Raw genomic sequence first — 14,924 nt, 5'->3', positions numbered from 1 at the left:
TGCCCTCGATAAACGATAAAAAGAGTTTGATAAATGTTTGAAATGTAGCAAAAGTGGAACAAAAGAGCAGTAGTCAAAGTGCGCCAGTCGGACCGTTTATCCGCTCGGATCAAAGTTCAAACGGCGGCTGCACGGCGCAAACAAAGAACTTACTAGAGCAGATGAGTTCACTCGCTGATGAGTCTTGGTCACTAAACAGCGCCAGCGTGAAGCGCTTGAACTCAGTGAAGAAAACAAATGACTCTGTTTATAGCCAGATAAAACAGCGCTGACAAACAAGAGAAACACTGTGCGCGATACAGTCAGAAGTCTTTTAAATGTACAAATCGCCATCATTTACCATAGATTTACTGTAGTAGCACTAACTGTACAGTGGTATTATGTCAGAAATGTGGGTATATTTGTGTCAAATTTTCTTGTATTATTAATGTAGACATGTATTAAATGTATTGAAGGAGGAGTAATGGAATGTAATTACAGTATTTTTTTTTTTGTGATTAAGCTATTGTGTTTATGTATTTAAACTAAATGTATTTAGACTACTGTTTTTCACACAAATACCTAGGAGCCACATTTTTACCATGGTATCGAGGTGCTGTATGGTGGTTTTAACTGTTATTATCATGATCTATGAATAATACTATGGAAGAGCAATGGTTAATTAAAAAAAAAAAAAAAAAAAAAAAAAACTCACCAAAATAAAAATGAGGTTGCTACAGTTATTACTGATTTTGATAATGAACATAAATATACATCTGCATCCTAACTCAAGCTACTATCAAATGTGTATTTCTAAAAGACAGAAAATTTATATTAATAGCCTATTATTAATATGATCAGGTAACACAAACCTGTTTTTTGATTTGAAACAATTACTCATTAAAACGTGCAGAACTAAGGTTTTTTTCTATTAAGATATTTATTTTGATGAGGAATTCAAAAAACGAAGTGTTAGTCATGTTCTGACCATAAAAAAATATTTCAAAGCCACATTTAACCATATGTTTTTTACAACTTTCACAATGTAGCAAAAATCTGCCTTTAAACTTGAAAGAAATACACATTTGTCAATTATTATGATAATTTTTTGGCCATTTCGCCAGCCCTAGTTTGAACTCTCATTCTGATGGCACCCATTTACTCCTAAAGACCCACTGTTAAGCAAGTGATGTAATGCAATGATGTAACTGTAATTTCCCCAAATCTGTTCTAATGGTACAAATGTACATACAGTACAAAGCAAAGCTTTGCCCTCTGTTGGTATGCTAATTAAACCAACATTAGCTAAAATAAAAAGAAACTAAATGAACTGCTTTGCCTCCCTAATCAACTGCTCTGTTGAACTCTGATGACTTAACCATAGTGACTCATCCCTAGTAGATGAGCTTTTTGGCAAAAATCCACTCTACCCATACCCAGCAGGCAACTAGCAGCCTGAACTCTCTCACACATCCAAGAAAGAATCATTCAGCGCTGCTGACTTTGTCACCATGAAAACATTCTCACAAGAAAGGCTTTTCCCCTGAATTTATTCAGAAATCAGGGAACATGTCCGTACGCACGGGGCTGTGATAAACTGGCCAATTCCACTATCGGCAAGTCTACAGCAGAAAGCCGTGCCTCCAGTGTGTTGTAATTGTGATTCTTGTTTCAGAGTGTGAGCCTTCAGGCTGCTCTTTTGGTTTATTCATGAGTTGGGTTTGAGGATGGGAGTGGTGGAGAAGAATCTTTAATTTTACTATCAGCCCGGGCCTGGCAGATCTATGTGAAGAAGCCTCTAATTAAAGTCAAAAGGAACATCGACCGTTTTCTAATGGAATAATTCAGATGAGCCATGTTTGTCCATGCCAGTCTCTCATCCTCCATTCTCATTCATTAGAATGCATTACACTTGTGTGATTTCTGGCAGCCCGTATTTGCTTCAAGATCACAAGCCAGTGTTGCCGTCAAAAAGAATTGCACTCGCTCTCTCTCCCTCTCAAGTATGCTTGCCAGTTGGTGCAGGAAGCGACCCGATGAGGAAAGCGAGGGATTATGTTAACCCTGTGAAGCCTGACATATGAAATAATAGTCAGAAAAAACAAATTCCTTTTTAAATGGAACAGTTTAATGAACCCTTAGACAAAATAATAATTAAAAAGTTTGAATGTGATTTTGCTGAGCATCACATTTGATACATGAGGCTTTTATGGCTCATATACTACGATGTAGGAAAATATGAAGCTCAAACTCATAAGAAACAAACCAAACACACCAGGGTCAGAAATTAGCTTTTACATCAAGGGGGAATATTTCCCCCCTGGAACTGATTTCCAGCTGCATTTTTTTTTTTTTACATTCGTGAGAGCAATATTTACAATCCCATTCTTATAATGACCATACAATGCTGTCTTTAATGTCAAATACTTAAATTTACCCAATTACTTTCAGGCAGTGGCTCTTTGCACTAAGTGTAAATAGCAATTAGATGTATATAGTAAATAGCTATAGACTCTATTTACACGATGTTAAAATAGCAGGGTTTTCTGCTATTTATACTTACTGCAAATAGTATCAGTTATCTGCTTCTCAGTATTGTAGTACATTATAAAACAGTATGCAATAATAACATATTGACTGAAAATTATAAATTTAATTCAAATTATTACATAGATGCCAACTTAGTGGGAGAATATAAAGCCCTCCCTACATCTACCCTAGCCTTACTCAATACTTTATTTTCAACTTTTTGATTATTTCCGCAATTTTTATTGAAAATAAATGCCTTTCTGGCAAGATATAAGTTTTTAAAGGGGGTTGGGGGGGTGCACTGTAAAAAAAAAAAAAAAAAAAGTTAATGTTAAAGGTTAAATGTTAAAATTGTAAGTTTAGTCAACATAAAATGTTAAGTTGTACTACATGAAAACGTGAATATTTCAGTTAAGTAAACTTAAAAAGTTAAGGCAGGATGAACACTTTTTTAAGTTGAAACAACTTTTTTTTAAGTTGTTTTTTACAGTGTGGATTCGAACTCGAGTCGATCGCGGCAAAAAGGCTTCAGCTGGCACTTTACCATTTACGCCATTGGAGCTACTGTTTGACCATTGTCTTTTGTAGTGTTGACTTGCCCAATCACACGTTGGTGGGCGGAGTTAGTGTAAATAGCCTCTGCCAACAAGGCAGGCTTTTTGCACTTAGGGTGTTTTCACACTTGTCATGTTTGGTTCGATTAAAACAAACTCTGGTGCGACTGCTCTGTTAGTGTGGTTCATTTGTGCAAGCGTAAACGCTGCAATCCGAACACTGGTGCGGTGATGAACGCAACACGACCAAATACTTCTAAACAACCAAAAACAGGAAGTAATGACAAGATGCAAGGAATGTGTTTGATTGGTTATAAGGCTCAACGCTGCACAAAACAGCACGTAAAAGCAATCCGATGCAGTGTGAGCCAAAATGTAGGCTGCTTCCACGAATTTAAACTTTTCATTCATTTTCCCATTTCATTTTAATTGCAACAGCCTTAATGCATTGTTTAATTGTGCAGGGGCATTTTTTGCCCCTTTGTCTTGAATTTATGAGGAATTTTTGGTGGAATTTTGCCATAAGCCCTGGTTAATTTCTGAACCTGCCTCAGCGTTATTCAGAGGCCGAAAATTGAGCAAAAACATGACATTTGGTGCAGTTGTTAGGTGCAATTTTTGTTATTTACATGGCCAAAAAGTATGATTCTGAAGAAATTCTAATAGCAAATATGTAAACAGCATAGCAGCATTGAGAGATTAACCATTCCTCAAGAGCCAATATGAATTTCAACATGATTTTTCTAAAACATGGTTTTCGAATAATAAAGTAAACCTAAGCTGCTTCAGTCTAGCAAGTGTTCTTCTTGAAATATTTTTGCATTTCAATAAAAATCTTGCTAAAAAGTATTAACTATCAATCGGATGACAGACGGCATGTAGAAGATTGTGTACAAGAGGTATTTTTAAACATACTGATAATTTAAATTTGATACAGTAGGCTTTAAAGGGTTAAGCAGAGGCTGAAAGTAAGCTCAGTCGGCTTTGCACAGCGTTGCTGGAGAGAAGCCGAGAAACCGCAGGTAACACAGGGATGGAGACCACACCACACACCAGGCATGAAGCCATCAATAGTTTCACAGAATACAGGTGTGAATATTAGACGAGAACATGGCAGTAATATGCTGTAAAAATGGCACATTAAAAGACTGAGTGCTCTTGTGAATGTGGCTATTTTTTGTGGTTAATAAGGTATTTAACCCGTTCTTTTATATCTCGACAGCCAAATTATGTAATTTGCAAACTACTAACCATCGACCAAAAATGAATCAGGCTAATCTGATTAGGACCACCTGAGGGGAAATTATATTGAGATACTGTCTATATTAAAATAACAAAAATAATCATGAGGCAATTAAGCTGTCAGTAACCTTTAAAAAAAACATTTATCCACATTAAATATATAACAGATTGGCCAACAAACATACTTTTCCTGCAATCCATTAGCGCAGAAACATGCTCAATGGCTTTAAGTACCATTTCAAAGCTTGTGGATAGACCTAAATAGGAACTCAGTAGCAGCAAGACCTAAATTTGCAGCACTTTGAGGAGGATGTCACGCCACGTGGTTCCTTTGCGGATTGTGAGCGAGTTCCACTAAGCCTTGGAGACAGATGCCTCTCTAGTTCCTACTCACTTCCCTCCTCGCCTAGCGTAGATGTTCACCCAATGGTTTTTCTGAAGACGCACTGTCAACATAACGACATGACAAGGATTCATGAAGCCTGACGGAAACGTTATCAAATATGCATTAAATCTCACGACTAGCAACGTGGAGTCCCTCACAACATTTGTGGAAGTGAGCCACGTTGAGTGAGTCATGCTTGGTTTGTTGCTGTTACGGGACGTTGGGGAGATGAATTATTCCAAAAAAACAGGATTAAAAAAAACTGTTTTCAGACTTACTTTGCTCTTGGTGTATATGATGTATGTTTGCTCAAGTGATCAATCAGGTTCTCTTGAGACGGTTTCTGAATTTCAGATTTAGCACCGCTACATCCTTATTTCCATTAACACCTAGCTAAACCCGCTAATGAGATTCTTTAACCTGTGTCTAATTAGGCATCGGTAAGGACAGCGGGAGTCGACGTGGGATTTAATCTCCCGAGATTTGGCTTTGATCATCCCTTAACCCTGAGCACGGCCCTGGGGGTCTAGTTTTTGCCCACCAGCGAGTCCGTCCGGGGGTGAGAATCACAGCGGGAAGGGTCGAAAGTCTAGAGGACTGTGGTTTGGGATGAAAACCAGGATTGGGAATACAAAGGCGAAACGAAGGACTTTGCTATTAGGAAAGGTAAGTCTATTTACAGCAACACTGTCAGGGGAGGAAGAGTGAGAACAAGGGAGTGAAAAAAAGACAGCTTCGGGAAACATTTCCCCTGATTGAGGAAGAAACAAGGTGAAACAAACAAACTAAGCACATGAAATGCAGTGAGAAGAGCTTCAAAGCCTGCAGGTTGATTTAGCAATTAACTTCATTAGCATACGGTTGACTTAAGTACGTGGCTTTAAAACACAAAAGCATCTTGTCGAAAAACAACACAGGATTATACTCAGAAATAAATCATACATGACAGTGATACTGTTCAGTAAGACTAGAAATACAATGTTCATTATACTAAATACACCCACATGTCGTATCTCTCCATATATCCGGATCTGAGCTAGCGTTTCATGTCAGAGAGTGTGAAAACACATAGGCTGTCTCTAATGGTTTTCTTTCGTATTTTTCTGTTTTTTACGCTTATGCTAAAAACTGAGGTGCTTAGTCAAATCACTGAGGCTTGAAGAGCAGAGAGGGCTAAATTATTTACACTCAAATGAGGGCAACGCTGACGACTCGTACGTTGTAAACAAAAGAGCCGGGACATTTACTGCAGTTATTTACCCTGAAAACTTAAGCCAGTTAATGAAGTCCACTCAAAAACGACAAGCTAAAGTAGCAGCTAGCATAAACAAGCGCTTAATAAGGAACAACACCAACAAAGTGCTCTGCTGTTGATTAAGTTAAGGTCATGCCTTACAGTCTCAGCATAAATAACATTAGCATAAATAACTGTAACAAAGTATTCTGGTGTAAAGGTAGTAATTACAAAAATCCACCAAAATGGCAGACAGAAAGAACAAAATGTTGATTATACAAGATGTTGATTTTACTTTATCAGCTAAAACCAAAAAGTTGTGAAAAAGTGAATCTAATATTGTGTTTTGTGTGTTTTTTTTCTGTTTCTTAGAGTATCACCTTAGCACACGTACGTCTGCAAGATGTCTGTTATAGATCACTTATTCTGGAAAGCATCTGCTGTGTACAAACATCTGACAGATGTCTGTAAGATGTCAGTTTTGCATACATTCTAGATCATAAACTTCTTAAAAACATCTAATAGATGTCTATTTGACATCTGATAGGAAACGTCTTATAGACAAATTGCAGATGAGCAAACAATCTAAAAAATATGTCTTGCAGATGTAAATGCAGATGTCAAATAGACATCTCCAAGATGTACTCATGCTATCAGGGATGGTGCTAGAATAGCAACATGCTAATATTAAACTACTGAAATCAGTTAAGAATCTCCAGTTTAATTTATGTTGGAGGTGCACCATTTGGACAGTTGCTGCCTAGGTAGGGCACTATACAAATCTGGACAATATCAATAAAGCACTCTAATGTTGTTAAAGCTATGATTACGCCTTAGAGTCCCTTACAAAAAAGTACTGTAGTAAAAATAAACCATGGTTTATTACAGTAAAAGTTTAGCAGCCATTTTTTTTTTTTCTTTGGCATATTGATTACTATTTGTATTACCACAGTTTTGCTACAAACACCATGGTTAAATTATGGTTAGTGTAGCAATACCATGGTTAATTCGTTTTTTGGTTTTATTTGTAGTAAAATCACATTTTTTGTGAGGTGTGCCATTTAAACTGTTGCTACCTAGGTAGGGAACTCCAAATATGGACAACACAGTGTCTCTCATGTCTTAGAATCCTTACAATATGTACTATATGGTGGATAAAACAAGTGAAATATTGATTATTATTAAAAACAAAACAAAACAAACAAACAAAAAAATTATAAACAAAGTTAAATCTAACTAAAATGTATTATTTTAACACAAATGTGTGCTTACTATGTGTTTAATGTTTATTAGCATATCATAGTGTTAGCATAGCAACATACTAATGTTAAAATCTATTGAAATCAATTGAAAACCAAATCTCTAGTTAATTTTGTGTTGGAGGTGCACAATCTGAACAGTTTCTGGCTAGGTAGGGCCCTCCAAATCTATTCTGTAATATTTTTATCCAAATCTAATCTGTAATATTCAAACCATTTTTCTTCTCTGTTTATTAGTGTATCATGATGTTAGTATAGCAACAAGCTAATGTTAAACTACTGAAATCTATTGAGAATGTCTCATTTTGTGTTGGAGGTGTGCCATCCCTGATAGCACATATACATCACGGAGACATCTATTTGACATCTGCATGTACATCTGGAAGACATATTTTTTTAGATTGTTTGCTCATCTGCAATACATCTATATGTCCTATTAGATATCAATTAGACGTCTATTAGATGTCTTTAAAATGTTTATGATTTAAAATGCATGTAAAACTAATATCTTACAGACGTCTATCAGATGGTTGTACACAGCAGATGCTTTCCAGCTCAAGAACTTCTTTAACAGACATCTTTAACAAATGGGTGTCTATTAAGGATCACTTGATCTGTAAAGCATCTGCTGTGCACAAACATCTGACAGACGTCTGTAAGATGTAAATTTTACATACATTCTAATAGATGTCTAATTGACATCTGATAGGAAACGTCCTATAGACGTATTGCAGATGAGCAAACACTAAAAAATGTGTCTTGCAGATGTAAATGCAGACGTCAAATAGACGTCTCCGTCATGTATTTGTGCTATCAGGGTCTGGACAATAGCAACAACATATTCTGCTGTTGTTAAAGCTAAGGTCATGCCTTAGAATTCACTACAAAAGTACTTTAGAAAAATAACTGTGTATTCTGATGGAAAAGTAGTGAATTCACAGGGAAAAAAAAATACAAATCTGTCCAAAATGGCAGATAACACTAGCAAAATGTTAATTACAAACCTTTTACTTCATCAGACAACACAAAAAGCAATAAATAAAGTTCAAACTTACTAAACAGAAACTAAAAAAAAAATTATTTTTTTTAACACAAAAATGTGTAGCTGGTCTCCCAGCCTGGCCAAGCTGGTTTTAGCGGGTGGGCCAGCTGGTCTCCCAGCCTAACGAGCTAAAGAAGTGGCCAAAACCCCTCTAAAATTAGTCTGCTGAGCAGATATGACCAAGCTGGATGAACAGCTAAAACCAGCCAACCAGCTTAGGTTAGTTTTAGCATTTTTTTTTTCAGCAGGGGTAATACTTGTTAATGTATCATGGTGTTAGCATAGCAACATGCTAATGTTAAACTACTAAAATCAATTGAGAATTGAATCTCTACATTTTGTGTTGGAGGTGCGCCATTTGAACATTTGCTGCCTAGGGAACTCATATCAACAAAAGTGCGCTGCTGTTGTTAAAGCTAAGCTCATCCCTTAGAGTGCCTTACAAAAAGTATCATAGTAAAAATATCTGTAACTATATACACTACTGAAAAAAATACTGGATTTATGGAAAAACAAAATCTGTCCAAAATGGCTGATAAAATGAGCAAAACATTGATTACAAGCCATCAACTTCATTAGGCAACATCAAAAAGCTACAAAGTCAAACTAAAAAATGTCTTATTTTAACAAACATGTTACTATGAGTTTTAATACTTGTTACTGTATGGTGTTAGCATAGCAATATGCTATAATTAAACTATCAAAATCAATTGAGAATCAAATCTCCTGTTTGTTTTATTTTGGAGATCTGCCATTTTAACAGTTGCTGCCTACGTAGGGTCACTTTGGTGCCACACAAGGATAGGAAGGATGATACATTAGTAGCAGACAACAAGGCAGCTCACTAGGTTTTGAAACAGAGCCAATGTTTTCAAAATTTGTGGGTAACATAGTTAGTTTTATAGAAGAATGCTTGATCTCCTATTGATCGACATGGCTGCGCTGCAGGAACTACGGTAAATTTTCAGATATAAACGGGGTTTGCTGTGCCTAATGTTTTGTGTCATAAATCAATGCTAAATGGCTAGCTTCGTTTGATAATTTGAGCTCTTGGCGCGTGGTGCAGCAGGCTGTATTTGACAGCTGCACGTTCTGACTCCAAAGTCTGTTTTGCCCGGGTTTCTTGAAAGAGATGTTACTCCCCGCGCTCAGTGGGGGAACGTTTTTATTTGGCACCAGACAAAGTATTATCCAAATGTACCTATCTACATCAGATAACCCAGCAGCTTCAGTCTGTCTCTGGATTTTTCCAGTTCAATTTCCGTGCAGGAAGTCCTCAGAGACGGCAAATTATACAGTCCATAGCAACACAGGTGCAAGCTGGCTGATATACTGAACAAAGCAGCAAGGCCACCCAGCATCATCTCCGGGGAGGGAGGAAGCAGATAAAAATGAAAATCCACACATTTACTTGTGGATTAAAAGATTAGATGGGCAATGCAACAATGTATATGAGATATACGATGTCATATAGTAACATGAAAAAAAATGGTCTTGACTGCCTGTTTTTTTTTTTTGTTTTTTTTTTGTTTTTTTTACCAGAGATAGTTCCTCACCCACATATTCAAGGGCGCAAACATACACACTAGCAAAAATGGCAAAGTGATAGACATGGTTTTCTCTCCGACATGTGTCAATTTTCAAAGGCGCGAAGTGACTTGAGACTGAAACGGAATGCGGCGAGGATCGCTCCATCAAAACAACATAACCTTGATGTCTGCAGTTCAATAGTTCCCGTCTGAGCTACACACACCATTTACTCTACCATCTCGAGCTTCCTGTGGATAAACAGGTGAACGAGAAATATGTAGACGAAAAATAATAGCGTGGGAGATATGGGAGGAAACACACAAAGAAATTTCAGGAAGGGAAAAACTGACTAAACTTGACAAAACTGATAAATGGAGGTGACAGACAGACAGAAGATCAATGGGCTTCTGACAGGGCTCTTTTGACGTGACAGCTGCGTTAATAATGCTAATGTGTTAATGATTGTGACATACGCAGTTTTAGATCTGCGGGCAGAAAAGAAATAGATGAAATCTGTGGTGTAAAGATGGAGTTACATGCTGATGTGAATGACTACAGATTTTCAAAGATGACTAGACGGTGGGTTGTCTGAAACAGGGTTGTTAGACGTTGTAATTTGAAACACTCATAAACATGCAAAGGTAAAATTCTGGCTAGTCATGTATAAAAAATAATAATAATAATAATTAAAAAATTTAAAAAAAAAACTATGGTTCAAAACACTGGGGTTGGTAGGATTTTTATAATGTTTTTTTTTTTTTTTTTAAAGAGGCGTCTTATCCAGGGTTGCCAGGTTTTTAAAACAAAACCCACCCACTTGCTACTCAAAACCAGCCCAAAACGGGTCCGCGTTCCTGGGGGTAAAATACACATTTTTGGCAGCATCCCCCTGGTCAAATGATCATTTCTGAGGCTAAATATTACGTTATTGGCGTCGCTTCAACACATATATACAGCACAAGATATATATACATATATACATACACACACACACATATATATATATATCCCATCGTCACCCACGGAGTTCATCAGCGTCACCACGGAGTTTGTGTTCACCATTTGTCTTTAATCAACATTTGTGTTCACCTGCAATTGCTTCCATCTCGTTCATTCCGCCACAGAACTATCAGACCACTCATGGAAGCAGCAGGCTCCACCCCACTCACGGCCGAGGAGGTTTTACGTTCCTGCATCTCTCGGCTGGAGACCCAGGAGAAGAGCTCGGCGGATACGGGAACAGCGATCCGAGCTCTTGTGGCGCAGGTATCCGAGCTCACCCAGCGGATGCAACTCGGGCAACTCCCCACTGCGCCAACCCCACCACCCATGCCGCCCACTCATCCTGAACCATCCGGGGCGGCCCAGGCGCCCGAGCCCCGCCTTTCCCCACCGGAGCTTTACAGCGGTGAGCCGAACTTCTGCCGGGCTTTCCTCACTAGATGCTCCATGCACTTTTCCTTGCAACCGCGCACGTTTCCTAGTGAGGAAAGCAAGGTGGCGTTCGCGCTCACCCTGTTAACGGGGAAGGCGGCACTGTGGGGCACGGCGGTATGGGAGAACCAAGATCCGTGTTGCGCCTCGTTCTCGGCGCTCTCCGCCGAGATGAAGCGGGTGTTCGACCGCGCGGCCACTGACGGATCTCAAACAGGGGGAGAGATCCGTCTCAGACTTTTCAATCGAGTTTCGCACCCTGGCGGCGGAGTGCCGATGGAACGAGGAGGCGCAGTGGGACATGTTCCTGCATGGGCTGGCTGACCGCATCCAACGTGAGATCTACGCCCTGGATCTACCCGCAGATCTCAACGGCCTCATCGATCTGGCACTGCGGGTAGACGCTCGACTCTCCCGAGCAGAGCGGCGGTGTTTACCCGCTCGGCTTCCCCCTGGGGAGGGACCTCCAGCTCGAGCCAGTGGCAACGACGCGGTCGGCCCGTTCCAGGATCACGAGCCCATGCAGGTGGGTCGAGCTCGGTTGACTCGGGAGGAGAGGGAGAGGCGGAGATCTCACGGCCTTTGCCTGTACTGCGGGGCGGCGGGGCATTTCGCCTTTAGCTGCCCGGTAAAAGGGCCAGCCCGGCAGTAAAAATGGGGCTACTGTCGGGTGGGATCTCTGCTATCAAGTCCTCGTCCAGATCTACCTCCACGCTCCTCCCGGTCAGGCTTAGATGGCAACGTCTGGACCTGCACTGCACTGCACTATTGGATTCAGGGGCTGAAGGTAACTTTATGGATTTTTCGTTTGCTCGTCACAATCATGTTTCCCTCCTCCCCCTTACCAGTTCTATTGCAGTCCACGCACTCAATGGTCAGACGCTTCCCACCATCACCACCATCACGGAACCCATCACTCTCACGGTATCTGGTAACCACCGTGAGAGCATCTCCTTCTACATCCTGGACTCACCTCACGCACCCGTTGTTTTAGGACATCCCTGGCTCATTAAACACAACCCCCGGATTGATTGGCAGCTGAGATCGGTGTCTGAGTGGAGCATTAAATGTCATGAGTCTTGTCTTGTGTCTGCCTGTCCGTCTGTATCTGAGTCTGTGTTGCAGGAGAAGGCGGCGGATCTGTGTAACGTGCCCGCGGAGTACCTCGACCTGAAGGAAGTGTTCAGTAAGTCCCGGGCTGCTTCTCTCCCTCCTCATCGTCCCTATGACTGTGCTATAGAATTACTGCCAGGTACGTCTCCGCCTAAGGGCAAGTTATACTCACTTTCTATTCCTGAGAGAGAGGCTATGGAGAAATATATTTCTGATTCTCTAGCAGCCAGGTTCATTCGACCCTCCTCTTCTCCAGCGGGGGCGGGGTTCTTTTTTGTGGGGAAGAAGGATGGATCTCTACGACCTTGTATTGATTACCGAGGGCTGAATAATATCACGGTAAAGAACACCTACCCCTTGCCGTTGATATCTTCAGCCTTCGAGAGGTTGCAGGGAGCATCGATCTTCACTAAATTGGACTTAAGAAACGCTTATCATTTGGTTCGCATCAGGAGGGGAGATGAATGGAAGACCGCCTTTAATACCCCCAGGGGGCACTTTGAGTACTTGGTCATGCCCTTCGGCTTGTCCAACTCCCCAGGTGTCTTTCAGGCACTCGTTAATGATGTGTTGAGAGATATGGTCGATCAGTTCATATATGTCTACCTGGACGACATATTGATTTTTTCTTCTTCTCTCCAGGAACATGTTCAACACGTCAGACGAGTGCTTCAGAGGCTGCTAGAGAATGGGCTTTTTGTCAAGGCGGAGAAATGCGACTTTCATGCACAGTCTGTTCCTTTTCTAGGGTACATTGTGTCGGCCGAGGGCATGCGCATGGATCCCGAGAAGATCAAGGCTGTGGTAGATTGGCCAAGTCCAGATTCCCGTAAGGCCCTACAGAGGTTTCTGGGTTTCGCCAATTTTTACCGGCGTTTTATTCGCAATTACAGCCAACTAGCCGCGCCTCTGACTGCCTTGACCTCTCCCAGAATGGCGTTCAGGTGGTCAGACGCAGCTGAGGCTGCGTTTGCCAACCTCAAGCGCCGCTTTGTTTCGGCCCCCATCCTTGTTACCCCTGATCCGTCACGTCAGTTCGTGGTAGAGGTCGACGCGTCAGAGGTGGGGGTAGGTGCGGTGCTTTCCCAGCGCTCACCCTCGGACGACAAAATGCATCCCTGCGCGTTTTTCTCTCATCGTTTGTCGTCAGCAGAGTCTAATTATGATATTGGTAACAGAGAGCTGTTGGCAGTCAAGCTAGCACTGGAGGAGTGGCGCCACTGGTTGGAGGGATCGGGGGTACCCTTTATGGTTTGGACCGATCATAAGAACCTAGAATACATCAGAACCGCCAAAAGACTAAACTCGAGGCAGGCTAGGTGGGCACTTTTTTTCGGACGTTTTGATTTTACTCTTTCGTACCGCCCGGGTTCCAAAAATGTCAAACCCGATTCTTTATCTCGAATTTTTGACCGCTCCGATCGCCCGTCCACTCCCGAGAGTATTTTTTCTGAGACACTTATTGTTTCTACCCTCAGTTGGGAGGTCGAATCGAAGGTTAGGACAGCCTTACATGGGGTAACGCCTCCGGCCGGTTGCCCACCTAACCGTTTGTTTGTGCCAGAAAGTCTTCGGTCCGAAGTTATCCAGTGGGGTCATTGTTCCAATGTAGCATGTCATCCAGGGGTAAGTCGCACCTTACATTTGGTCAAGCAAAGATTTTGGTGGCCACTCATGGCTCGTGATGTTCGCAGTTTTGTTTTGGCTTGCTCAGTTTGTGCCATTGGTAAGACTTCTAACAGACCTCCAGATGGGCTCTTACAACCGCTGCCAATCCCTTCGAGACCCTGGTCCCACATTGCGCTAGATTTTGTTACCGCCCTCCCACCCTCTCAGGGTAACACGGTAGTTTTGACCGTGGTGGACCGGTTCTCGAAGGCGGTTCATTTCATCCCCTTGCCCAAATTACCTTCAGCCAAGGAGACAGCGGTAGCAGTCATTGATCACGTCTTTCGGTTACATGGCCTCCCGACAGACGTGGTCTCTGACAGAGGACCCCAGTTTGTGTCCAAATTTTGGCGAGAATTTTGTAGACTTCTGGGGGCCACTGTTAGTCTCTCTTCGGGGTTCCATCCCCAAAGCAATGGGCAAACTGAGAGAGCCAACCAAGATTTGGAGAGAACACTACGATGTATGGTCGCTCGAAATCCTTCCTCCTGGAGTCAGCAGCTGTCGATGGTGGAGTACGCACACAATTCCTTACCAGTATCTGCCACGGGCCTTTCCCCATTTGAATGTAGTGTAGGATACCAGCCACCAATTTTTCCAAGTCTGGAATCCGAAGTCGCGGTCCCCTCCGCTCACTCACGCTCGTCCAGAGGTGCCGTCGCACATGGTCCAGAGCCCGTGAGACTCTGGTCCAGGTGGGAGCGCGCACCAAGGCCAAAGCCGATCGCCACCGGTCGAGGCCTCCCGTATACGTCGTCGGTTCCAAAGTGTGGCTTTCTACTAAGAACATTCCTCTCCGATCCGTTTCGAATAAACTTGCTCCCAAATTCATTGGCCCGTTTTCTGTCACCAAGATCATTAGTCCGGTGGCAGTCCGCCTTAATCTCCCTCCAGCGTACAGGAGGATTCATCCCGTGTTCCATGTGTCAAAAATCAAACCTGTATTTTTTGCTCG

At 41.6% G+C, this 14,924-nt stretch overlaps 1 protein-coding gene across 1 annotated transcript in view; it reads right to left on the bottom strand.

Moving 5' to 3' along the window:
* LOC127171664 (leucine-rich repeat transmembrane neuronal protein 4) overlaps positions 1 to 14,924 on the bottom strand; it is a 142,492-nt gene that overhangs the window by 46,888 nt on the left and 80,680 nt on the right. The gene's annotated exons all lie outside the window — the stretch shown is intronic.

Source organism: Labeo rohita, chromosome 10 (assembly GCF_022985175.1).
Source record: "Labeo rohita strain BAU-BD-2019 chromosome 10, IGBB_LRoh.1.0, whole genome shotgun sequence".
Classification (NCBI taxonomy): domain Eukaryota; kingdom Metazoa; phylum Chordata; class Actinopteri; order Cypriniformes; family Cyprinidae; genus Labeo; species Labeo rohita.
Note: the sequence above shows the minus strand (reverse complement) of the source record. Positions and strands in the feature narration are given on the sequence as shown.